The sequence below is a fragment of the Miniopterus schreibersii genome (assembly GCF_964146895.1).
Source record: "Miniopterus schreibersii genome assembly, chromosome: 5".
Classification (NCBI taxonomy): Eukaryota; Metazoa; Chordata; class Mammalia; order Chiroptera; family Miniopteridae; genus Miniopterus; species Miniopterus schreibersii.
In genome coordinates, this window is record NC_138106.1 from 13,852,852 (window position 1) to 13,879,901 (window position 27,050).

Here is a 27,050-nt window from a genome sequence, read left to right on the forward strand (position 1 = left end):
TTTGCCACAATTGACTCTTCCTTTCATAGTGATTTCTCTGTAGTTTGTGCTGCTGCTTCAATCACAGTATGGAGTCAGGACTCTCAGACCCTGCTGCCGCTTTTTCAACTAAATTTCTGTAATATTCTAAGTCCTTTGTCATCTTTTCCGCAATCTTCACAGCATCATCACCAGGACTAATTACATCCCAAAAAACCACCTTCTTTGCTCATCAGAACCAATTCCTCATCTGTCAAAAAAAAGACAAAAAAATGGTTTTATCATGAGATTGCGGCAAATTGAGCCACATCTAGCTCCACTTGTAATTCTAGTTCTCTTGCTACTTCTCCCACACCTGCAGTTCTTTCTTCACTAAAGTCTTAAACCCCTCAGTGAAGGTCAGAATCAACTTCTTCAAGCTTCTGTTAATGTTGATATTTTTATGTCTTCCCATGAATTAAAAATGTTCTTAATGGCATATACAATGGTGAATCCTTTCCAGGTTTTCAATTTACTTTGTAAGTGAGGAGCACTCAGACCAAGACACAGAATAAGGCTCGGGGCTTTATTGTTGTAAAACAGGTTATGTAGTGAGAAAGCAGTGACTGTTAATTCTTCACAGTGATTGTTGTGTTAGAATTTTCTTAAATGATAGGGCATTGGTCACTGGTCACCTCATATTAACCGTTGAAACTGTTGAAGTTTTGTTAATGATTTTCAAAGGCATAAGCAAGAAATGAACTTGGTCAACTTTGGCTCACTAAATAACCTAAATTAAGCTTTGCTGTGTGACTAACCTGGTTTTGTCTACTCAGGGAACTTTCAAGGTTGGTCTCTATTTGTTTTTTATTTTCACAACAATATATATAAATCTCTGATAAATATAATATATAACATATATTACATACATTTATTTATTTAAATAAACACATGATATACGTGCCTCCATCTGTCTATCAATGTATTTTTATCAAGGTTCATACTTATTAATATTCTATTATGCCATTTTCTCACATTTTGAGGTCTCAACTTTGGTTAATTTATTGTTTAGTGGTAGTCTTTTTATTTCCAAATATTTTCCTTAAGTATGATACTTGAGGAATGCACTCTTGAATTCTTGCATATGCTCAAATATCTTTCTATATCTGAGATGCAGATGACATCATGAGTAGAAGGGATGAGTAAATGACATCTTGAAAACAGGGACGATGTTTCGATGAATACCGAATAAATAAAATTCATTGGAATACCTCGGCAAGAATCCTTTTCTTTCTGTATTATAAGTGGTAGTCTGTGCTTTACTGCTGGTAATGCAAAGATGTGAGATTTTTTTCCCCCTGTTATAACTTATCCTTACATATGGAGAATTGTAGCATTATTATTTTTGTCATTAGAAATCATGCATTTAATCAAGATAGGTGTTCTTTCTTCTCAGTACAGCACGGACCTCAGGGATCACTCTCACTATAAAGTCAGTTCTTCATTGGGCTCAGGGGATTTTCTTCAATCAATTGTTTTGTTATTTCTGATCCCCCATCTGTCCCTTTTTCTCTGCTTGAAATGCTTATTTGTTTTCTGCTAATTTTCCTGAACCTGTTAAGTCACTAATTTCAGCCTCAAGTTCCTCTCATTTAATCCAGTGTCTAAATGCATTTTACTAAGTGCTTAAAACAAATCAAGTGTCTATCTGTCTCTTCCACCAGTTCTTTTTCTCTTGCTACGTGTTTCGAATTTTCTCTCATATTTTCCTTCGCCTTCTGAGGCCTATCAGATAAGCTGCAGTTTTACTGTGACAATGAATTCAGACTTAGATTTCAATGTCTGAACATCTTTCATAACCAGAATTCTCAGGGTCGCAGAAGCAAATGAGACTCCTTCTCTGGGGAGCTGTGGATTAAGGACAGATTGTCACCACTCTACTGACATAAACAGAAGCATTCTTTCTGCTCTCTCAGTTTTGTTTACTCCCTGCATTCCCAGTATTAAAAAGGCAGCTCACCTATTGGTTCCAATCCAGGCTCACTTAGGCCAGGGCTGTTTAGCCCACACCCTTGGGGAAAATTCAACCTTCAACCTTTACTTCTAACACTCTCCTGCCTGGGTTGCAGAGGTCTCTGGACACCAAGAGCACTGAAGGGTGAGTTAGTATCAGATTTTCACGTGGAGAGATAATAGAAAAAAATATGGATGATGAATTTGAGTGGATAAATTTGAAAACAGGGATGATGTTTGATGAATACGGAATAAATAAAATCCGAGAATTGACCTATATATAATTAGGAGCTATGAAACATTTGCAGATACTTTTTCATGAGCAGATTTCTTTTTTCTCTCAGGTCACTCTCTAAGCTATGGTGGAAATGGATCTCAGGGGGGTAAGACTAAAAATAACAGAGATTTGGGGTCTATTGCATTTTCTTTGAAAAGATTGTAATATTGAAATTATGTCCTTTGAATAAGAATAAGAATAAAAACAGATAACTTGATTTTACGTGAAGGCTAATTTGGGAATGCGATGAAGATTTCTAGTTGACAGGTAGATAAGCACAGGTAAGACTGGAACGAGATAGCTGGGTTGGAAATACAGATTTTGAGTTAGCAGGTCATAGGTGTTAGATGAAGCTATGAGAATGAAGAATTTTTCAGGGAAAGTATACACAGTGAAGTGTTAGTAATCTGCACTAGGCATCACGACAAGCAAACCTAAGGATGGATGAAGCAAATGATTATCATAAAAAAATAGTTTTTGAAGAGATAAAGAAGTTATTGTTTACTAATATCCAGTTTTCTCTTCCCCAGGGCACAAGAGAGCATCATTCCCTGTTTCCTAGGAGTCTGGTGTGCTCAGCAGACTTGCCTTGATTAGCGAAATGTGCTCAATAGAAACATGTGGGACTTCCAAGTGAAAGCAAGTAAGTGCCCAACCCCCCTCACCCCCAACTTTGATATGCTAATTACAGAAATATTGGTTGAGATAAAGCCTAGGTTACTGTCTACATGTATAGCTGAATAAATGCTGTTGTTTCAATGGAATTTTTTAAAAATATGTTTCTGTTGATGTTTTAGAGAGAGGAAGAAGGGAGAGAGAGAAACATCAATGAGAGAGAAACATCAATCGGTTGCCTCCTGCACCCCTCCTGGGGATCGAGCCCACAACCCTGGCATGCGCCCTGACCGGGAATTGAACGGTGACCTCCTCGTTCACAGGTCAGCGCTCAGCCACTGAGCCACACCAGCTGGGCTGACACTGACATTTTTAAAAAACGCACTCCTTCCTCCCCTTTTAACAGAATGTTTCTCATTTTCAGTGGTTTCCCTTCTCCCTTGATCTTCCTTCGTTTTCTCTGATACCTGGGACACTTGCAGTGTGTAGGTGCTCAACTTCACGACAGAAGGCTGTGGTTTCTGTGGATGCCCTAGTCACCAACACCAGGGGCGACAAGCAATGGCGTGGGCTCGGCCTGCTGTTCAGTGGCTCTCCCTTGCTGTCCTCTGCCTGCCGCGCACTTTAGCCTCCAGCATTAGAAGCAGGAACACCCATGCAAAGACTATTACTCTGTTCCTGGACTTGTATAAGCCATTTTCTAGAATAAATATCCCTCTAATTCTGCTCCTCTAACTTAAACCTGACTGAAATAAAGGAAATCCAGTAATCTTTTCTTGATATGTATAATAGAAAAATTACAAACAAATCTAAGTGGGGTGAAGAAACTTGAGGTGAGTCATCAGGTTAGGGAATCAAGGGCTGGTAACCTGATTGCCAGATTTGAACCAATACCTAGACTCTAGGGCTCCTGGAATAAAGGAGAAACTGGGTTCCCCTGAATTAGATTCTAGTAACAAAACTGCAAATATGTAATGGAAATAGTCTTCCCAGTTTTTTCCTAACGGGACCTGTGAACATTATCAAGGTAACTTGTTTTGGAGAAAGAGAAATGTCCAGACTTTTTAAGTCTTACTAAATGCACAGCTCTGAAGTGACAATAATTTTTGATCTTCCCAAAGGCTGCTGTACTCTTCTACTCAGAATGGGGGATTTCAGACATCAGTGCAAAAGTAAAACATTGGCCTGAATCCATCTCTTAGTGGACATGGAAAATCTGCAAAAACACTCTGTAGTTATCTCCCCAAACTCCAAATGCATAGTTGAAATATGCATCATCCATAGTTGGCAAAATCCCATTAGTTTTCCAGCACATGGGGTAAAGACTGTTATGGTATAAAGGAAAATGTAGGTCTCTGATCCCATTATATCCAGAAAGGAAAAAATAAAAATGAAAAATACTGTCTGTGATGCAATCTTAAAGAATTATGCCACCATCAAAGACTTGAGAGATACAAGAATAAAGAGTTCTTCTAACTTATCCCCACTTACCATGCCACTTTGACTATGAAGAAACAACAGTGCTGGAAAATGAAAAAGAATTATTGTAAACTTAATTAGAAATTGCCTCTGAACATAGTATTAACTAATAAAATTGGATTGCCTACTAAAGACATAGTTAGAGTGCTGGCTGGGTGGAAATAGCTTGTCATGCTAAAATGACTATAGCTGGAAGAGTACATAAAAATATTGGACTAAATGTAAAAGTTTTTGGTTCTATTTTTGGTTTCATTTTTAATTATTTCGATGGAGCCAAGCAAATCAGTATAATTTCCTATATTTTTAAAAAGAAGAGGTAAAGATAGTGTGTTTAGGTACAACAGAAGTATCCCAGGTATTCCAGAAAGATCCAGTGATTAAAAGTTTACAATAAATGTTTTAAATTGATTTAATTTTAAATAGAGTGCTCCTTAAAAATCATCTGAGAGCCTCATTGTGGATATTAAGTGACTATGTGTTTATTAAACTTTTGATCATTACATTATTTTCATTTTTATTTATATATATTTAATTGTCATTTATAATGGTCATAGTTAATAGAATTTCTTAGTGGTTTTGGACAAATTTCATGCGTTGCAAAAATGTCTTAAATAGTATTTTAAATTTACTATAATTTAAAAGAACTAGGTGATTAAAAAAATAATTCACATACAATAAGGTCCATGGTTCTAGTAAATAATGAGAAATTAACTCTTCTGTCGTTTATGGTTGATTAAAATCTCACAGTAATCCTTTATTTTTGGCCTGCAGATGAAAATATGAGTTGAATAATTATGATGGCAAAAGGAACAGCTGCTAAACATTCCAAAGTAAGCATTATAAACCTAATAAAATATCACGTTTTAAAAGTTAATAATGGTATGGGATTTTTACGTGCTTAGGAAAAACTGCTAAACAAAATTACAAAAAAATTAGAAATCTATTCATAATAAAGCTGAAATAAGGATAACTACGACAGTCAAAAGCAACTGCTATAAAAAATTATAAATCATACATTGTTGAATTTTAATTATGACTGCCTTTGACAAGTAAATGTAGTTAAACTCTCAAAAACAAATCAGCCTTAGCAGTGTGGGTGACACAATCATGCCCGTAGATTGACTCAATGAAATTGATATTTTTTGAAAATTTTTTCTCTGTCAAAATGTTCTTCGTTCTAAAAGCATGTGGACTTTATATCCCAAAAGCATCAACTAGAAAATGATAATAATAAAAGCTGCATGCTGTCAGAGAAACAAAAGTTGTTGCAACTATGTCCACTCTATTTTAAAAGTCAGTAGAGCAGCAAGGCATTTTAAAGAAATTTAGTTATTGGCAGATGACTTCAACTTTTGCTTGCCCTCGCTCTGTTAGCCAACCTCAACATCCTGGTCAAACAACCATTATTTTCCCAGTTGACTCTCTGGTCTTATGATTGAGTCAATCATAAGTGATTGAATAAATAGTAATGTTGATATTAAATTACAGTACAATCTGTATGATGATAAAAAGGAATCTGAGAGATGCATTTTTTTTGCTTAACAGAAATAGGTCATTATAAAAGATTTATCCATTAAAAAACAAAATATTTCAGCTTCTGATCTCATTAATAATAGAGCATATGTGCCATTTATTAATTAATGAATCAAATTTTATTTTCAGCCAAATATCTACTTTCACTCCTGGAATAATCTCATTTATTCCAAAACATCAAGTATAGTGAAAATTAGTAATTTGATTGGTATCATTGTTTCTCTGTTGCCATTTTTGGTATTTATGAAAGCTCTTAAAACTATAATAAATACTGGTTAATATTTTTGCTAATACCACTAGTAAGATATAATTATTCTCTAAATCTGATCTTTGGTTTATTGTAGTCTAAAATATAGTTCTCAATGAAATTAAAAGTAAAAGAAATCTATACTTTTTAATTCAATACCACATAATCATTAGATCCTATCAAATAGGAAACTGAATTCAAATAATTCATTTTACAGTATTTTATTATAACATTATAGATATCTAATGAAGCTATTATATTAAAACAAAACCGAGCTTAGCTTTTCATATGTACCTTTATTGTCCATAAAATTTTCAATTAATTTTATTGCAACTCTGTTATATAGTTCAAATTATTTTCTGGCTATAAGTGTTCAAATAATTTTGACTGAAAAAATCAACTTATTTAAGATCTGTCAAAACTTGAAATAATCAAATCTCACAAACCCACAAAAAATAAAGTAAAAAATTATTCAGGAACTTTAAATGTTCATATCCAGAAGTATTATGAACCAGAACTCATAGATATTAGTATTTTTATGTGAGAAACATTGTGTCTTTGTACTTAAGAACGCACATTTACCGTATAATTTTTACTTCTCTTTTGACCTTCAAGTATAGCAAAAATTGAACATATATATGTTATAAACATTGCTGACCATTTTTGCAAAAGATTGTTGACTTCATTTCTTATTCTGGGGTTAGTACTCCATGAGAATCAGCACACTTTTAAATTTGGCACATGTCACATATAAAGGAATGATAGTTCTAACCCACTAGAGCTAAATATTTGAGACAATTATATACTTGACTATTTAATTAGTGCACCCGTAGCTTCTTATTATAGGGGAATGATCAGTGAACAAAGAGTAAAAAGACCTGAACTCTCATCTGGATTCTGTTATTACTGACTTTTGTAATTGTGAGATGAATGCTTAACAGGACCTGGTCAAAACTAAGAGCTCACAAAATACCTAGTGAATCAAAATATGAATGTAACGAATGGAGGCAAATATTGCAGAAAGACTATTGATAGTCATTTGTTTTCTATGCAGCATAACGTGCTACTGCAAACTGAGCACCTTAAAATAGCACATGTTTATTTTCTCGCAGCTTCCGCAAGGCAGACGTCGGGGCGCAGCCTCGCCAGCTTCCCGGCTCCAGGGTCTCTCCAGGCTGCAGGCCGTGGCCCGCGAGCACTGCGGCCTCCCCAGAGGCTAGCCCAGCGCAGGTCCACGCGCAAGGTCACTTACTTCACTGGCACAACGCATTCACCTCAGCGGACCCCGAAGGCCGTTTTACCTACGAGGGTAAAATCATGCAGGCCTTAGATTCTCCACAAAAACACTTCACCGGAAATAAGTACAGCGGTAACTGGCGAGTCCTGAAGGTCCGTAGGCGTAGTCTAAGCGTATGAGGCCCACCTTCATAGTCATAACAGAGCTGAAGCAACGGCGGACACTCTATGATGCAAAAGACAGAGGGAAGCAGAGCATGGGCACTTCCGGAGAAGCATCCTTGGCAATTAAATTCATCAATCTAAAGCATAACATAAAGAACCCAAGGATGATTCTAGTGATTGATTAGTAATACACATTTAATTCATTTAATTCTAGAAACAAGAATAAAGCCCTGAAGGATGTGAGTGGTTAATATAATGTTATGCTTACTGACAAAATAAAAACAGTATAGTCAACCAAATTTCCAGGTCAGTACAATGTTGAAGTGTTAAGCTCTTGACATCTTTTATCCCAGGGAGTTAACTTATTTTACATTTGAATGTGTGTGTGTGTGTGTGTGTGTGTGTGTGTGTTACATATATATATGCAGTTTTGGTATCTTTTAAAATTTAATTTATATCTATTTTAATAATGACAATATAAAAACATTATTCAAAAAACAACATGAAAAAACATATAATAAAAAATTTGTTGAAGAAAAATTAGAAAAAAACATTATGATAAAATCCGTACTTATAAAAATGTGTAAGAACACATATAGGTCTATTTAAAGAGTTATACATTTAAATGTTATTTCTAAATCCTGAAATCATCAACTATTGAAAAAAAAAACTTTGTTTCAGTCTTTCTAAAATCATGAAATAATGCTTTAAGGTAAAACAGGATAACTGAAATATAAAAAGTTACAATAGAAGGCTAAATAAAAAATCATAAAAAAATTAATCATTTTTCCTGACTTAAAAGGCCAGAGAGATGTTATATGGTTGCATATTTTATAATATGCCTTATGCATATTTAAGACTAATAAAAACACTTTTGCCATGGTGCTAATCCTTACCTAGTGAAAGTCAAGGGCATTGTATAGCGCTGGTCCCAGCGAGGCGGTTTTCTCATTAATGTGTATCAGTGTGCCACACAACGCCTCTTGGGGCTGCTGGAAGCCTCGGTGGATATGCGCTATGTTTGTTATTCAACAGGCGTTCTATAACATTTCAGTAAGATTTGCTCTCTTAGTATCTTTGTGGCCTTTGATAAGCAAAAATAAACAGGACATTGTTCACTTTGGGGAAAGGATTAGCTGATTCAAGCCACAGAATTCAAGTTAGTAAGGCAAAGGTCATTTGTAAGCCATATTTTGACTATCTGATTGAAAAACTTAAGTCAGGTACCAACTAATCAAGAGTAATCAGGATAGAGGTTTTATAATTTTTTTCTTTAGAATAAGTCATTTTGATGAGCTGTGCCATACCTTATTTTCTTTTCTCATTTTACTACAGATTTTCAAAGGTGCTTACCTAAACTTTTATTTATTCACTACACTATTGATGTGACACTAAATCTCTCTTGGATCTTTATACTTCATTCTGACTTTTTAAACCAAGCCAAAAACCAGGTACAAATAAAGCAAAAGATGTCCCATAATTGTTACCACCTAAAAATGTCTTGTAAGTTCATATATACCAAGAATAATTTAATTCCCTTTAATTTTCTAAATCTCTCCCTCCTGCTAATATCACAATATTCAAGGCATTTGTGTGCCAGCTTTTCCCTAGAACACCTGGTCGATCCTTTACTGCCAGATGGACCTGCTGATGCAGAACAAAACAGGGAATAGTTGTAATAAATATGTCCGTGGGGGATATTGTTGGTAATGTTATTGGTTGAGTCTGCCTTGACTGAAAATTGTAGCAATCCAGAGCCTCCATTTATCTGTCTGCAACTAGCAAATTATTCAGAGGTGTCAGAAGGCAGGGTTATTCAATGAAAGATCACTGATCTGTAAGTTGGAATCTGTGCTACTTACTTTACTTCTTTGGGGACTCGCTTTTCTATCTCTAAACTGAGTGATTTAGAAACTGAGAGAAATAACTTGTTTCTTGTACTCTATTAGGTTTTATACTTCAAAGTCACAGTGTGAACACCACATTTTAGGTATCAGACAAATAACAGACTTTTAACGGCATATCTTTTTAAGTAAAAGTGTACTTTTATACATTACCTGGATTTTCAAAAATTTTGAAAAGCACCTTCATTTTAACAGTTATATTACTTTAGTAAAATGTGTCAGATAGCTACTGATGGGTTTTTTTAAATTACTTTTCAACATCAACCATGGATGAGCTGAGACCTGTTAAGCCCAGCTAGCTGGGACTGGTGAATGCAGGGTGAAGGAGATAGCGGAAGAGCACCTGTGGAACCGACGGGGAAGGAGAAGCACAGATGGTTGGATGTTCAAGTGAGTGGAAGCCTCCTGACAAACGTGAGCTTCGCAGGCTTTCCCTGGCCTAGGGGGAGAGGAGTAGCCTGAGAGTCTAATGGAAGGAGGTTCCAAATGATAACAGGCAGATGGAGACTAATTAAATTACAAGAGCTTCTGTCAAATAACCAAAAGTTAATAGCAAAAAGAGGAAATGTCACATAAGAGACAAAAAAATTAAGTGTAAGGAAGAGCAAGCAAATTCCCAAGAGCAACGCTAACACCTTATCAGCGGGTATTAGTGGACTTTCAATTTCAACTCCAATATCTCAAGAGCTCAGAAGTCATTACTCCCATCACTAAAACAAGAAATGGTTGTGACTCAGTGGTGACTCTTGGACCTGTCAGAGAGCCAGTGTCGCAAGGCAGACTGCTACCTCAAAATCTGGAGAGACAAGCACATCCAGAGAATTAGGGCTGGTACCTTATCACCAGAAGAGCCTTAAACTGAAGGGAACATCTACACAGCGATGTTAACAAATTGCTGGAGGCTGAGTGTGGACTAGCTTGAGAATGTTAAACCACTGGGGACCTCAGTCTTAATGAGAGGGGGAATACTTTTATGGGTGTTCTCTCTAGGCACCTGCAGTAAAGAAATGAGAAAGATCTAGTGGTTCTGGCATGGAAAGGGGAAGAGAAATAGTTTTGAATTACACCCAGTCTTCTTCATGATGAAGGCCTACTCTCTAAGAAAAACACTTAAAACTGGAGCCCAGCCAACCCTCACTCTAGGACTCTCTAGACCTTCTGTCTCACTTACAGGGAAAAGAGATGCTAAGAAACATTGCAAAAGTCACAACACAGAGAAATAGACCCTTTAAAATAATGAGATGCACTCATATATTATAGAATGCTTCCTCTGCTCCACACTTACCTCCACACCAGCAGGAATCCCTATGATTAGAGATGAAACAGTTGAAAGACACAGACTCACTGCAGGTAGTTCTTAGAAAAGCCTCAATCAATAAGAGACACAAAAATAAGAGGAATGTAGCACCTAGAGCTACATTAAATAGAGAACAGCACCTAGCCAGACTAACATGAAACTTCACATTAAGGCCTATTTACCACATTTCCTATTGCCCAATATATTGTGTCCAGCTTTAAACCAAATATTAGACATACAAAATAAAAGGGGGAAAAACAGCCTGAAAAGAAAGAGCAAGCTTCAGACCTATAATCAGGTGTGATACACACTTTAGAATTAGCAGGCAGGGAATTTAAAATAACTATTATTAATATGTGAAAGGCGCTGATGGAACAGTAGACAACATGCAAGAACAGAAAGGTAATATAGGCAGAGAGATGCAAGTTCTAAGAAACAATTCAAAAAACAAGTGGTAAAAATCAAAATAAAGTGTAGCAGAAATAAAGAATGCCCTTGATAACCTTACCTTTTTATGGGACATGGTCAGTAAAGAATCAGTGATCTTGAAAATAGGTCAACAGAAATTTCCCAAACTGAAATGTAAAGAGAAAAAAGACAGGAAGTACCAGAATGGAACATCCAATAACTGCTGGAGATTTTTTCTTTAAGTGTAACATAGACTTATTTGGAATACTGCAAGGAGAAAACAGAGTGGAAGGGAAATATTTGAAATTTATAATGACCAAAAAATTTTCAAAATGTTTGATAGACACCAAACCACAGATCTATAAAGCTCAAGGAACACCAGTCAGGATAAATAACAAAAACAATTATACCTAGTAATTAAGCTTCAGTAAATGAAAGACAGAGGAAATCTTGAGAAAAGCCAGAGAGGGGAAAGTCTTACATATAGAGTAATAAGAGTAAGAATTAGAGTGAATCTCTCAACAAAAACAATGCAAGAAGAGAGTGAAAGGAAATCTAGAAATCTTTCAAATGTGAAGGAGAAAAAAAGACTTTTACAAATAAAAGCTCAGGGAATTCTCTGGGCAGCAGATCCTCCCTGCAAGACATGCTTAAATAAGTTTTTCAAGTGAAAGGAAAATGACATAGGTCAGAAAACTGTATCTACATAAAAAAAGAGCACGTGGGAAGAAATAAGTAAATAAAAAATTAAAATATTTTATTTTTCTTATTCTTGTGTTTAAAGTGCTAATAGTAACGATGTGTTTGATGATTAGAGTGTATGGATAGGTGAATCAGTTACAACACTAGCAAGGGGCAGGAGGGGGGAATTGGGGATACTTTGCTATGAATTACCTACACTACATATGAAGCACTACAGTGTCATTTGAAGATGAATTTAGATTATTTAAAATGTATATTGTAAAGTCTAGGATCACCACTTTTTTTTTTTTAAATAAGTATAATTGATATACTATGTGTGGAAAGAATATGGAAGCATAAAATATTTAGTTAAAATCAGAGGAGGCATAAAATGGAAGGGGAAAAGGAAAGACCCAATGCAATAAATAGAATTATTATGCATTTGATACCTAAATACAACAATTTAGGATATATTCCTAAAACACTAATCAGAAAGAATCTATGCACCCCTATGTTCATAGCAGCACAGTTTACAATAGCTAAGATCTGAAAACAGCCCAAGTGCCCATCAGACAAGTGGATAAAAAAGCTGTGGGACATTCACACCATGGATCTTGTACCCTTTGGCACAGTATGGATGGACCTGGAGAATATTATGCTAAGCGAAATAAGCCAGGCAGAGAAAGACAAACATCACATGGTCTCACTTACATGTGGAATCTAAAGAACTTAATAAAGTGATAAACAGAAGTGATTCAGTGACATGGAAGCAAAGATGAGACTGACGAATGTCAGAGGGATGGAGGAGGGCGGGCGGGTGGAGGGGGAGAGATTGACCAGGGAATTTATACGCATGTATGCAGGGCCCGGGGACGCGGACAGTGGTGGGGAGAGGGATTGGGGAGGGTGGCGGGATGGGGTGGAACGGGTCATTAGGGAGAAATATTTTAAACAAAAATAAAACAACAACAACAAAAAATAAATACAACACTTTAGAAACAAAGTGGATAAAAACTATGTATAGTAGAGAAATAAATGGGCTAAAAGTAAATGGACTGAGAATGGTTTCCCTGATAACACTAATGGAAAGAGAGCTAGAGTATCTACATTGATCTTACACAAAGAAACTTCAGAACAATGAAAGTTATCAGGGATACAGGGTGGCGTTACATAAGGATAAATTGGTTAACTTTCCAAGAATATCAAGCAGCCATTAGCATGTATGCACCCAACAACAGCATCCAAATAGGGGCGGCAAATACTGATGAAAACACAAGGACAAATAGACCAATCCACTATTTTTTTTAGGGGCATCAATTAGCCCATCAAATTATCTTGATATTCCTATGAAAAATCAATTTACCATAGTGTCGAGGTTTATTTGATTCTGGATTATGCTTTATTGATCTTTATGTGTTTAGCTATGTTTATGTCAATATGTCAGTGTCTTGATTATAGTAATATTTGAAATAAAGAAGTTTGTGTCCTCCAAATTTCTTCTTTCTGAAAACTGTTTTTTCTATTCTGGGTCTCTTGCGTTTCCATATGAAATGTAGGATCAGCTTGTCGATTTTTGCCTAAAGGCAGCAAGGATTTTGACAAAGATTGCTTAAATCTGTAGATCAATTTCAGTAGTGTCATCATCCTAACAATAGTCAATTTTCCAAGTCATTAATATAAGATGCCTTTCCTTTTATTTAGGTCTTCTGTAAATTCTTCCAACAATATTATAAAATTTTCAATGTACAATCCTGCATTTCCTCTGATAAATTTATTTCAAAATATTTTATTCTTTTGATGCTATTATAAATATTATTATTTTTTAAAATTTCATTAGGAATTTTAGTATTTGCTTGCAAAAATGCAACTGATTTTCGTATATGGATCTTTTATTTCAAAACCTTGCTGAAATCCTACTATTAGTTCTAGTAGATTTTTGTGGGTTTCTTACAGTTTTTTATATAGAGGATCATGTCACCTGCAAATAGAGTTTTGTTTTCCACTCTGGATGTTGCTTTCTTTTTTCATGTCTAATTGGATACTATCTCAGGAACAATGTTAAAGAGAAGTTGTGAGAGCAGATATATTTGTCTAGTTCCTCATCTTGGGGAAAATTATTCAGTCTTTCACTGTTAACTGTGTTATTAGTTGTGAGTGTTTCATAGATGCCCTTTACTAGGTTTAAGGAGTTCCATGTTATTCCCATTCTATTGCATGTTTTATGTTTAAAAGGGTGTTGAATTAACCCAAAACATTTAGCAAAATTTGGGAGAATACTAAAAATATGTAATATGTATCATTATAAGTGCAGTATATGCAATCTTAGATGTCAAATAATATAAGGAAACATGATTTTTGTTGGCTCACATAGCCTCCGCCTCCTTAACATTGCATGCAATCAATAAGCCATTTACTTTTTAAAATTTTTACAGATATTCAAATACAATCTTAATTAATTTGATAAATACTTTATTATTTTTTGCATGTCTTGAACATTATGACAGAAGTTCAGTATTAAGGAGTTTCTCTTTTATAACTGGTCTAAATGTTAAGAATTAGAACATTACTTGCTTGAAGCTTATTTTAGAGACAGTATATAAAGAGTTTCACAAATCATTTTCTTAGTTTCAACAAAACCTTGAAGGCTTGAATTTAATTGAAAATCTTAAAGTTTCATTTCAGGCTTCAGAGATCAAATCTTCGGAGAAAAGAAGGGTAATTTAAAGACAATTACCTTCTTTAGAGTGTAATATAAAATCATCCTTATTTTCAAATTAAGGATTTCCATATTAAGACCACCTCTAGATTAGTGGCCGGTAAATAGTACATTGCTGACATGAATACCTGTGGGCCCCTTTAAAGCAGCTTTAAGTTAATTAGTTCCCTACCACATGCCGGCTCTCTAATGAAGAATGATATTTTGCCTAAATTTAAAGACTATCAGTGGTCTGATTCTTTATATTGATTCTAACTGTAGATAACATTTCTCTCTATGTCACCGCTATGGTGGCTCAACAAGTCTTACACTTGTCAGAAGGTTGACATTCAAGTCTTGGTTCTTTTACTTCGCTGGCGATTTTTACTTGCGGTTTGTCTCTTTAACCACGTGGTCTCATTGTCTCTAAATCTTGGAAGGCTAATACTTGTACTAGTTGTTCCTACAAAATTTCAGTTCTCTTTCTCTTCAAATTGTAGTTTAAGAATAAACTAGAATTATCTATATCATCAACAGTTGCTAAATATACAGTGCAGTGTTTAAACATTGGAATTTTCTGATCTATGCACAATCTTTCATGTGATGGGCCTCTTCCAATCAGTTAAAATCTCTCAATCTCTCCTCTCTCCCATACACACACACACACACACACACACACCATACACATATATATGCTGCCCTATTTGTTCTGTTTCTCTGGAGAGTCTGACTAAATAAACTGCAAAATCATATTTTAAAATTTATAAAAATTGCATTCATAATATTGAAGTTTTATCATTCAAAAATAATCTTACAACGTAGGTTTTGTTTTGCCTTAATCTCTGTTTCTTTACTTACGATATACGGTAGATGATACTCACTTTCTCAAGTTTACGCCATCCTTAGGTCCGTAACCTTCATCCTAGGACACAGCTCCACCTCTTCTCTGAAGTTTTAACAGGGTCAGTCACTCAAAGCAGCACTCTTTCTATTCTTCTGAAAACTTTGAAATATCTCTGTACAGAAAATGAGTCTTTCTACTCCTTTACCAAGTTTCTTCCATGACATGGGACATCAATCGTTAAAAACATGGCTATTGTCACCCATTTGTATCAATTCAGCAGGTCAAGTATTGAGACCAACTCTCAGTCAATCTGTCCCCAAAATGACTTCTGCCAGAATTATAATATTTCAATCTAGTCACTTTTAAACATGTCTCTCCTCCTTTTAGTCTTTGGGGAGCAATTCCTTCCATTTTCAACTAATTTTCATATTCTCTTATTCTCTTGCGTCCTTACAGCGCTGAATTGTTCATCTCCTGGAGGCTTCCAGTACTGAGTCCCCTCCAACCCTTTTCCTCTGCTGCTTGAAACCCTGGGTTCATTATAACTGAACTTTCCCCATCACTCTTCATCTTTTCCACAAAGCTTTACCTCCTGCTTGCTTTGACTAAGACGTGTTTCTCCCCTAAGAGCACATTCTCCTGTGGTCATCCACTGCAAAATCACTCCCATCAAACACAATCTCCAGAGCCAGGAGAGGATTTTGATGTCCCCTCCATCATCATTTCTTGTTCTGCATCTCTTGCTATATGCCCATGCTTGTGTGAGTTTCAGGCACTTTGGCTGTAAGCCCTGTGTTTCCTCTAATCCAGTTAGCACTCTTTGTTCCATGACATCTTTCAGATAGAAATCAGAAACATTTCCCTGTCATCACTCCAAATGCCTGTGATAATTTAAGGACAGTTTAACATCCCATTTTGGTAGCTCTATCACAAAAACTATTTTTAAAACTCATAGAATAGTTAAACTGCAATGCCAGTCATACCTTGTGTCTCAAAGAGTTAAATTTAGGAAATATAATAAACTCATATCCCATAAATTCCCATCCTTCTATTTTTTAAACAACTTCACTCCTGTTGTACTCATTCATATCACAGCGACTCGACCCTGTATCCCCTCCATGATCGATTGGGCCTGGACTTCTCCGGATCAATGCTACAATCCATTTTCTCTGCTACAAGCCCTGGTTGGCTAAGTGCTATTGGAAAAAAGTATACAGTTATGTTTGTGAGGAAACAGATATCTGGACTCAGACTATAGCCGAAATCTTAGGACCACCAAGATTTTTTAAATTCATCTTTTAAATATCTCAGCCTCTTACTCCCATCAAGACTGTTTTCAAATATCTACCATTCTTCACAATCCTTTGATTACCTTGCCTCACATCATATAGAGAAAGGGAAACACCTAGGTACAATCTACCGCAACCAAAAAACCCACCTTAATTTCACTCAGATGTATATTTCTTTTCCTTACCCTTAGAAGATAAAGTGTACTTCATGTTCAAGGCGAATTTATATCTTTAACACACCCACTGGCCTCACTCCTTTTTGTCCGCATTAAAGAACGTGCAAACCTGTATCCTTAATAAGAAAACAAAAGCCAAACAAGCAAAATTAAATCTCCCCTTTACCCCCAACTTTCGTCCCTTACATTTTTATTATTCTTATCTATCTAAATACTTCTCGACATTTCTCGACCTCAGTCCTTCACTTTCCATTAATGCTCCGACCTCTGCACTCCAGGGCCCAGCACCGTCGCTCCCCTAAAAATCTCGTTAAAGGGCCGTGTTCACCCCCCAGAAGTCTAGGCTGTGTTTCCAGCTTACCAGCCTCCACTTTTTATGCACTTGCACCCGCTCGCTCGCTCGGGGCTCCCTGCAGCCGCACAGACGGGTCCCACTAGCCAGGCGACAGTGCAGGCCCAGGAGTCGCCGCCCTCAGGGGAAAGTGCCTGGCAGGGAATGCAGACCCTGTGCAATCATCACAGGAAAACTGCCATGTGAAAATTGTTGGAAATGGAATTATGGAAGAACAGAATTTACTCGGGGGTCAGTGGGGAGATTCGGGTTTATCCCTGAAGGATGAGAGAGCAGGGCTCGAGCTGTCTGTCATTTATCTGAGTCCACACCTCCCCTGGTCAGATTCTCTAACTCTCTCCCTCCCTCTGCTCCCCTTCTGGTCCACTAACGGCTGGTCTCCCTAAGGTCCGGGTCACCCCCTTGTCCTGACTCATCCTCTTAGGGTTTCACCCGCCAGCAGTGATAGTAGCCCTTTGGCCCTGGCCTGCCTAGTCTCCTCCCGACTCACTGGCTTTTCAGTGCAAGGCCAAGATCCTCTTCGCTCCTCTATCCACAGCAGTTACAACTACTCAGTGTTCCCACCTGTCTATTTCTATTTCTTCATGATTATCTATTCATTAAACTCTACATTTTAAAAAAATCTGTAACATTAAATTAAAGTTTAAAGTCAAAATAAGGCATTTCTTTTTAGAAAGCGCTGCATCAAAAATTAAAAATATTAAGTTACTACACTGGGTGAAATTATGGCAAGTTGAATTCAGTAATATATCTATATATTTTTTGGTAGTATAGATTACCCTATCTGTTGTTTCCATTTATTTTAACAGTCTGTTATCAGCAACGAAATATTTTAGAGACTTTGGATATTTGTAGACACACTAAATAACATAAAAATTATAAAGGTTTATTTGTGCTTACCAGTTAAAGCTGATCATGTGTAAATTTAATTAAAAATGGGAAAACGTGTTTTCTTAATGCTGCAGGATAATTGGAAAAGATAAAAAGAAAATATGATAATGAAATGTGTCCCTTTTTCTTACTCGGAGACAGATGCAAAATATTGTAAATCATATTTTAATAAGTTTTATTCATTTTAATAGAAAATACGGCCTCAGTGCTGCTTTATTTCCAAAAATACCATTGGGACTGTACATTGTATTGAATATATTACATTCTGATATCAGTAATCATTTCCATTACTAGTATAATAGCTGCTCTAATTAATTATTAGTTTATTGCCAGACTCAATTTATGCTTTTTAAAAAATACAGCTTAAATTTCCCATGATCATTACCCCATTTGACATCTATGCCTCCAGCAAAGTGCTAATATTTCAGTTTTATTTATACAAACATATTTAGATTTTAGAGATTTAATTAAAGAAACATTTTTAAAGATTGATTATAGGCAAAAAGAAGTTTAGAGAAAAATACTATTTAAAGACACTATATTGAAATATTTCTATTCAGAATAAACTGATCTTTCATTAAAATGCAATAAACTGACATGGTTATTTACCACTCTTTTATTATTTAAAACATTATATTTTTTCAGTGAGTGTGCAAATACTAAGAATATTAGTTTTGTGTGTGTGTGTATAATCTATTCTTCAGGAGGCACACAACTTAGCACGTCTAAGATATTTATTTTTACTTTCTTTTACCTGAGAAAGTATCAGATAATAAATGTATTGCTTGTGGTCTTAAATTAAACTAAATTTTATTACATAATCTATTAGCTTCCTAAAGCTGTTGTAACAAAATACCACCAAATAGGGAGCTTAAAACAGCAGAAATCTACTCTGTCATAGTTCAGGAGGCCAGAAGTTAAAATCGAAGTTCCGTTGTGATGGTTCCTTCTGGAGGCTCGGGGGAGAATCTTCCTTTCCTCTCTTTTAACTTCTGTTGGTTTCCAACAATCCTTGGGCATTTCGTGGCATATAGATTACTCTGGTCTCTGCCTTTATCCTCACATGGCCTCCTTTTCTGTGTGTCCGTGTGTTTCCAAAGCGTTCTTTCCCTATAAGGTCACCAATCAGTTGGATTTAGGGTCCATTCTAATCCAGTATGACCTCATCTTAAGTAATTACAACTGCAAAGCCTCTGTTTCAAAAAAGGTCACATTCCGTGGTTCCTTGTGGACATGAATTTTTGGAGACTTTATTAAATATGTTCAGACACTATGTAACCGAGTATAGTTCACCCTGTGCACCCTCCCCAAATTCACATCTGTCCCACATGCAAAATGTATGCACCCCATCACCCAAAGCTTACCCCATTCTAGCGTTAATTCTAAAGCTTAAATCTCATCTGCCCTTGGAGTCCTCCATCCCTTCCCTTGAGAATAGTGCACGTTCACAGCCAGGTGGCTCTGTCATCTCGTTTCCTGCCTGTAGAGCCACAAAAGTCCAAGAGCCTTCTTTCATTTTATTCTATTTCTGTTGCTTTCAATCCAAATTAGTGTTTTTTGTTTTGTATTTTGATATACAGTTTAAGTTGAAAATTTCCAAATCACCAAGCTCTAGTCTTTTTTTGCTTGACAGCTGCTTCTTCAATTGATTTCATTCCTCTAGCATTTTACCATAAGCAGCAAGGAGAAAGCAGCTCCCATCTTCCATACTTTGGAAATCTCTTCTACTAACCATCCAAACCCAATACTTACAAGTTCTCCTTTCCACCAAATACTAGAAAACGTTTTAGCAATTTTTTCTGCTACTTATTAACAAGGATCACTTTCCTTCAATGTCTACTGACATGCTTCTCATTTCCACATGAAATCTCAACAGAAGCATCTTTAACATTTATATTTCTACCAACATTCTGTCCTTGATGATATATGTATTTTTGAAGACTTGAAGCTCTCTTTACAATTCTCCTCACTTTTTCCTGGTGACCAGCCCCCATCCAGGAGCCATTTAGAAGCCCACCCAGAGTCACCTCATTAAAACAAAAGACACTTATATCACCCAAGAAATTGTAAGTTTTTCAGGACCCCTGTGTCAGGAACTGGGGTCAAAGACCAAATATCAAAACATAAGATGCTCCTAGTGCTCTTATCACTTAGCAGATTACAACGGTTTGGGGAACTTTGTGGTAGGAACTGGGAGCAGAGACCAATAAATGTTTTCTGTTATCTCACATCACATCTACAAAATACCTTCACGTCTACACCTAGATTAGTGTTTGATTACATAGCTGAGTACTATATTCTAGCAAGTTGACACACAGATATGCATTTTTGTTTTTTTAATGTATACAATAAAGTTTTATTATAAAATTATTTATTATTCAAATATGTTTTTGAGACAAACACATTTCACATGTTACTCATATTGAGGTAAATAAAACAAGTTGTAAAATTAAAGCTAACTACACAGGATATATTTACTCACTGTTGTGCCTAAAATTAAAGTTGTTTAAAATACCACATTCTTTTTTCACCTAAACTAAAATTTTGCATATTTATTTTTAAATTAGTTTATTTAATAGTTAAACTAATAATAGTATAAGAATTTTATAGAGTGCATTTGTCCTTAACTTTCATGTTGTTAATGGTCTTAATTTCTGTTTTGCTAAAGTAGCATTTCCTTTGTTTTACAAGTCTAGCTAGCCCTGAAGTATCTCAATTCTTATGGCTACAAAATAGATTTTTGAGAGGCTGAAGTTCCATGACAAACATTAAAAGACAGAAAACTGTTTTAATTACTTAATCTACATACATATCCTAACTATTCTCTATAAATGTTCTGGGGGGCGGGGGGGATAGAGTATTATTATTAATTTCTGGATCTGTCTAAAATTCTGGAAGGTTTAGATTAAAATTGAATTAGTCAACCAGAAAAACATTTAGTAATAGAAAGTTACTCTCTAGCTATAACATCTCATTTCACGGATTTAAGTAAACTCATTTTATTTAAGGCATATTCATTTGCAGATATGTTACAAAAGTAAATAGTTTAGTGCGACTAAGTTTAGGTATGTATTCAAAGGATATATATTGTTTGAATCATTTTACAAAGTGCAAATAAATCCACAACAAATGGATTTTCTTTTGACCTTGTTACTTTTCTAATTAGGAGTACCTGAATTGGTCATCCAGAAAGTAAATGAAAATCATTTCGTAGGGCAGGTGCCTCCATGCATTATACAAACTGCTTACTGCTTGGCTAGTAAAATAGATGTGGTTGCATTTCAAACCATATAATTGGAAAATAAACACAAACATAATAAATAAACATAAGGAATCATAGACTTCTGGATAAATACCAAAGAAGTCTCATTATTATTTTTGTTCTTCATGAGTGGCTCTGATAGTATTATAATGTTTATATCGATATTTTGCTGTTAGTAACTTCCATATATTTACGCTGTCTCCTCATCAGAGCAGCTAAAATATTCATGAACAACAAGCATTTATTAAATCCCGTCCAACGTTCTCCAGATGGGGTTAACTCTATTATAGATATAGAAAGAGGCTTTGGGGCTCAGTGGGGAGGCATTGTCATGGTGGTTGTCTGGGTCGTCACTAAAGAAAACAGAAACCGTAAGACATCTGATTCCACTGATAAATTCACTCCACTTACAGCCTTTTTTACTTTTTTGGGTGGGAGGTCAAATTATCTCACTCCTCTACCTCAGGTTTCTTATTACATTATGGGAATAAGGTAGCCTGCCATAAAATATTCATTAGATATTAGCTCCTAAATTTAAACATTTAGCCCTAGCCAGTTTGGCTCATCGACCTGCAGACTGAGGGTACTGATGTCAGATCCTTCTTTTGCATCACCTTGAATACTTCATGCCATTCCCTCTGGCCTGTAGAGTTTCTGATGAGAAGTCAGCCGACAGCCTCATGGGGGCTCCTCTGTAGGTAAGATTGCTTTTCTCTTGCTGCCTTTAAGATTCTCTCTTTGTCTTGATTCTTGGCATTGGGCGTGTCTGGGCTTGGGCCTCTTTGAATTCTCGCTTGGGACTCTCTGTGCCTCCAGAACTTGTGTGACTTTTTCCTTCATCAGGTTAGGGAAGTTTTCTGCCATTATTTCTTCAAACCCCTGCTTACTTTCTATATCTCTAGTACTCCTAAAATACATTTTATATTGTCCCACAGCTCCCTTAGAATGTCCACCTGTTTTTTAATTGTTTTTTTCGTTTTGGTTCTCTGATTGAGTGATTTTTTCCTACTCTGTCTTCTAATCCACTGATCCAGTCTTCAGTTTCCCCTAATCTGCTGTTTATTTCTTCCAATGTTTCTTAATTTCTACTATGTCATTCTTGATTTCCTTCATAGTTCCCATATCTTTTCTCATGCTGTTGAGCAACCTTATGATCAGTATTCTGAACTTTATCTGAGAGATTACTTTTCTCTGTTTCATTTAGCTCTTCTTCTGCGGAATTCTTTTGTTCTTTCATTTGGGGTTTGTTTTTATGTCTCCCCATTTTGGCTGCCTGTTTGGATTTGTTTCTATGTATTAGGTAGATCTGCTAGGATTCTCAGTCTTTTGGATGGTCTCTGGTGCAGGCCAATGTCAGACACTTTTTGTGACTGCCCTTGAATACCCTGTTTGAAGCTTTCAGCACTCTGCACAGCTTGTGGTTATCTCTGCTGGGGCTGGGTGCATTTGGAAAGGCCCAAGATGTGTACCAAGGTCTACTTTTCTAAGCCCTGGGTCCAGAAGCAGATCTGGCAAAAATTCGAAGCACCCAGGGGCTGAATGTTATTTAGTCTCTTAATGAGTCTCAGGCTGTAGAAACTCCACAGGGTGGGACAGCTGATTGTTATTCAATCTCTTAATGAGCCTCAGGCTGTAGAAACTCCACAGAGTGGGGCGAGAGGTTTTCCAGTAGGGTGAAGCAGTTGCTTCCCCTTCAGGCTGAGCTGCTTGGATGATAAAGGTCTGCTCGAGAAACACGTCCTCTGACGTTTGGGGACCGGAATCCAGATGGCTGCCCTCTGAACTCCATCCGAGCCAGCTCAGCTTTATCGTACTCTGCTCTCCCTCCACTGGAGCCCAAGGTGAGTGGCTGCACATGAAACTTCGTGGGTTGGTCCTGTAAGAGGGGCCTGCAGTTCCAGCCGCCTCTCCCTGGCAGACAGAAACCCAGCTGCTTTTCACAGCCAGATGCTATGTGGGCACCTTTCTCAGTCCTGGTGCTCTGGGCCGGGGAGCCCAGCCTGGGGTTGAGGCCCCAGAGTCCTCAGTGGGAGCCCCCAGCTGAGATCCCCCTCTGGACCCTCAGCTGCTGCCTGTGGGAGCCCAGCAGCCCTCTGGCGTCCGCACTTCCTTCCCGTCTCTGTGCGGTCTCCACTTTAGATCCTTGGTTATGAGGGCACTCTCCACCTCATCTTCAGTTGGTTGTTCAGGATGGTTTTCTATATTTTAGTTGTAATTCCAGTTTGGTCCTGGGAGAGTGTCAGTGTAGCTTCTACTCAGTCCACCACCATCTTGGAGTCTCCCTTTCCTAATAATTTTAAGAAACAATTTAGCTAAGCTTTCTACCACTCACAATCTTTAACTTGATCCTGTCTGCTGAGTCCCTTTTGCTACATAAGACAGTATTTATAGATTCCTAGTTATTAGATAGAATCTTTATACGTTCTTCACACCCAGTGAAAGCTGAATCTGTGGTGGATCTAGCTAACAGCCACATGAGAAGAAATGTCAACGGAGAAACACACTTTGATCAGGAGGGAGGAAAAATTAATCTGGCTTCTCACTTCCTCAGCCTCCAAAATCTGATTGGTCCCTCTCATGGAACAACCCCAAATAAGGCAAACTTGCCTGGAAATCTGAGAAACACAGACTTCAGAGATCAGATCACCCGAGATAAACTACAGGACAAAAGACGACCAAAGGAATTGGTTTGAGGGTAAATGGTTCCAGGACTGAGTTAGGGCATACAGTGAACCAGGTGCATGTTGTCATTTTATTTAGAGAGGTCAGGAAAAGGCATCTGTGACAGGTGACTCTTGAGCAAAGGCATGAAGGAGACAAAGGGGAAAGTCTTGTAGTTACCTTGGGAAACAGCCTTCTAGGCAGAAGGGACAAAGTATAAAACACCATATGATAAAGTTCAGATACTTTAAAAAAGAAAAACAAAAACAAGGGGTCATGCATGACTTTGTGTAGCATGTGGAGGAAAAGGGTAGAGAATTGCCGTGAATGATGATGATTGTATCTGGTATCTCTTGTATTGCGCAGTGTATACAATTTACACACCGTACGTGGTAGCCTTAAAGCCGGAGCTTAAAGTGTTTGTTTCTGAAAATTACATAAAATAGATTTTTATAAAAAGTACATGGACTTTCCTTTTAATGAATGAGAAATCATTGTTAGGTATTGATCAGAGAAGTGCCATAACATGACATTTATGATAAAATAATTACTCAGTAACCTCTTTTGAGAATAAACTGTAGGGTGGAAGCTGAAACAACCAGCAGGGACACTAATGCAATAATTTAAGAATGAGATCATGGTGATTTCAACTAGCAGGAGAAGGAATGAGTACTGACTGTATTATCGATATATGTGTGTTTCTTATAACTGAATTTATCCGGGTGACATTGGTTCACAAAGTCATAAATGCTTCAAGTGTGCAGCTCAACAAAACATCATCCGCACACTGCATTGTGCGCCCAGTGCCCCGAGCAAAGACTCTTTCTGTCCCCAGTTTCCCCACTTTGCCCACCTCCACCTAGTCCCCAGCCCCCTTCCCCTCTGACTTTCACCACACCTTTCTATGTGTCTATGTCTTATTTATATATGTTTCTTGATATATATTGAAGGTAGAGCCAGGAGAATTTGCTGATGAATTGTATGTATAGAGTCTAAGATGATCTCAAGGTTTCTAGCTGGTATTTGGGGAAAAATAAATTTTCATTTATTGAGAAGGAGAAACCATAAAAGCAGAAGAGTTTGGAAGACATAGCAGGAGCTGAAATAATAGATTTCTGAAGTAGAAGAGGCCAGTGAGTGATATTCGAGGAACTGGGAGGGTGTTTACATGGGATGCCGAAATTACTTAGAGTTATGGAGTTAGTAGTATCAGGCGCTGTAAGTTATGAGACAAAATAATCAATAATTGAGAGGGTTTGCTGAGCAGGTAGATAAAGAGAAAATTGAGGCGAGGGCAAATTGAGAGGAAGCTGAAAGCATGAATCTTGAAGGACATACTATTTTAAAATTGTGTAAGTAGGTGGGGTATCTTAAAACAGGGAAACTGAAATGCCTGCCCACCTTGATCTCCATAGGATATAAATCAAAACAATTTTTACTAAAAAGGCAACAGGGAAAATTATATTACTAGGTAATGATCAGGTTTCAATGAAGATGGAAAAAGATGAGCTTCAGCCCACTGAGGATTTTTCTATTTGGGGGGAAGAGTAGAGGAATGGGAAGGTGTGTTCAGGGTGATGGTTAACAAATTGGCAAGAGAATGATAGTAGAGAAAGCCTGCATCAGGGGAGCAGGTGACTTTGTGTTGAGACAGAATAAAACTGGGATGTAAGTTGTGTTAAATTTAATTCTGAACTCTCCTTGAGCAGGGCAGTTTTTCTAAATCAAACCAATTTAGTGTGGCTCGGTAGAATGGACTGGTGGATTAGTATAGGCATTCCGGTTCCCTAAATTTCATATTCCCCCAGTTCTTGGAACTGCCTTATTTGTAGCAGAGACCAACTACCATGAGAATTAGAGAATGGACCCTTAGCTCCTTATATCTAAATATTTATCTGAGCTCTTATTACCAATGACGACGAGGTATAATTTGGAGCTGGTGAACACAAATATCTGAGTAATACTTTATATTTTCTCTCAAACAAAATGCTTTCCACATTTCTGGGCTTTATTTGAGTAAATATGCTTGGTACCCTGTCCATAGAAAGGGAAGTGTCCAAGGTTGAAGCTGAAAATGGGACTCCAGTTTCAGAGTTTCATTATGCTTATTTTGATACATTTTAATACTCTCTTGGTGGAAACACTTCAGACCAGTTTTGTTTATGAATTAATCTTATTCTAATACCACTGATATCCCTCTCTTGATTTCGTACCAGGAAAGTATACCAATAATGACAATGCTAATGTTTATCCTGATTAAGCCGGATGTATCTACTGGCTTTCTTAGCCTATTTGATGGCTCCTACAACAAAGGAGATTTTAGAAAATCACTATTAAACTCCTGATGTGCTTTTTCCACCCTACCTCACCCTCACTATTTATTCATTATATCTTAAAGGTGCAAAGAAGGCTCAGGCAGATACATATTGATACTGTCTACTTTCCTGTGTAGTTCACTGCAGAGAAAAGGGAAATAATGAGGGAGGATAGTGCTTACAGAAGTGAATGCAAAAATCCCTCTCCTTATATCAATGCTGTTGGACACTGTCCCCACCCAGGGTGCACTGAGGCATGGTCACAGGACTTAGGACACTAGCGCATGCCACGCCAGCAGAGGCTGGAAAAGAACTTGCCCACGGGGCACTATCCTTACCTGCTTCTCTGTGGAACCCTTAGGCAGTGATGTGAAGACAGCAAAGATATGCTGCTGGACAACATGCAAGTGGTGCCGAAGGGAGCCGGCCACGCTGAGGTCCTTTAACCAGCCAGGCTGCCAACCACTGCGCTTGTGAAGGCGGTGCTTCCGATCGGGCAGCTCCCGGCTGACCTGCCACCTGACCGCAGGAAATGAGGGAACTCAGCAGAGGTGTGACCCGACCATGCCCACTCAGCCCCCAGAGTCATAAACTAAATAAGACGGTTGCTCTTTTAAGCCACTAAATGTTGGGTAATGGATTGTACCGTGAAATGCCCCTGATAAATAATATAGTATAAAGCATTATTTAGATGGATATATTGTATAGATATAATTAACTGCTATTTATCTTTCTACATCTTCTATATCTTA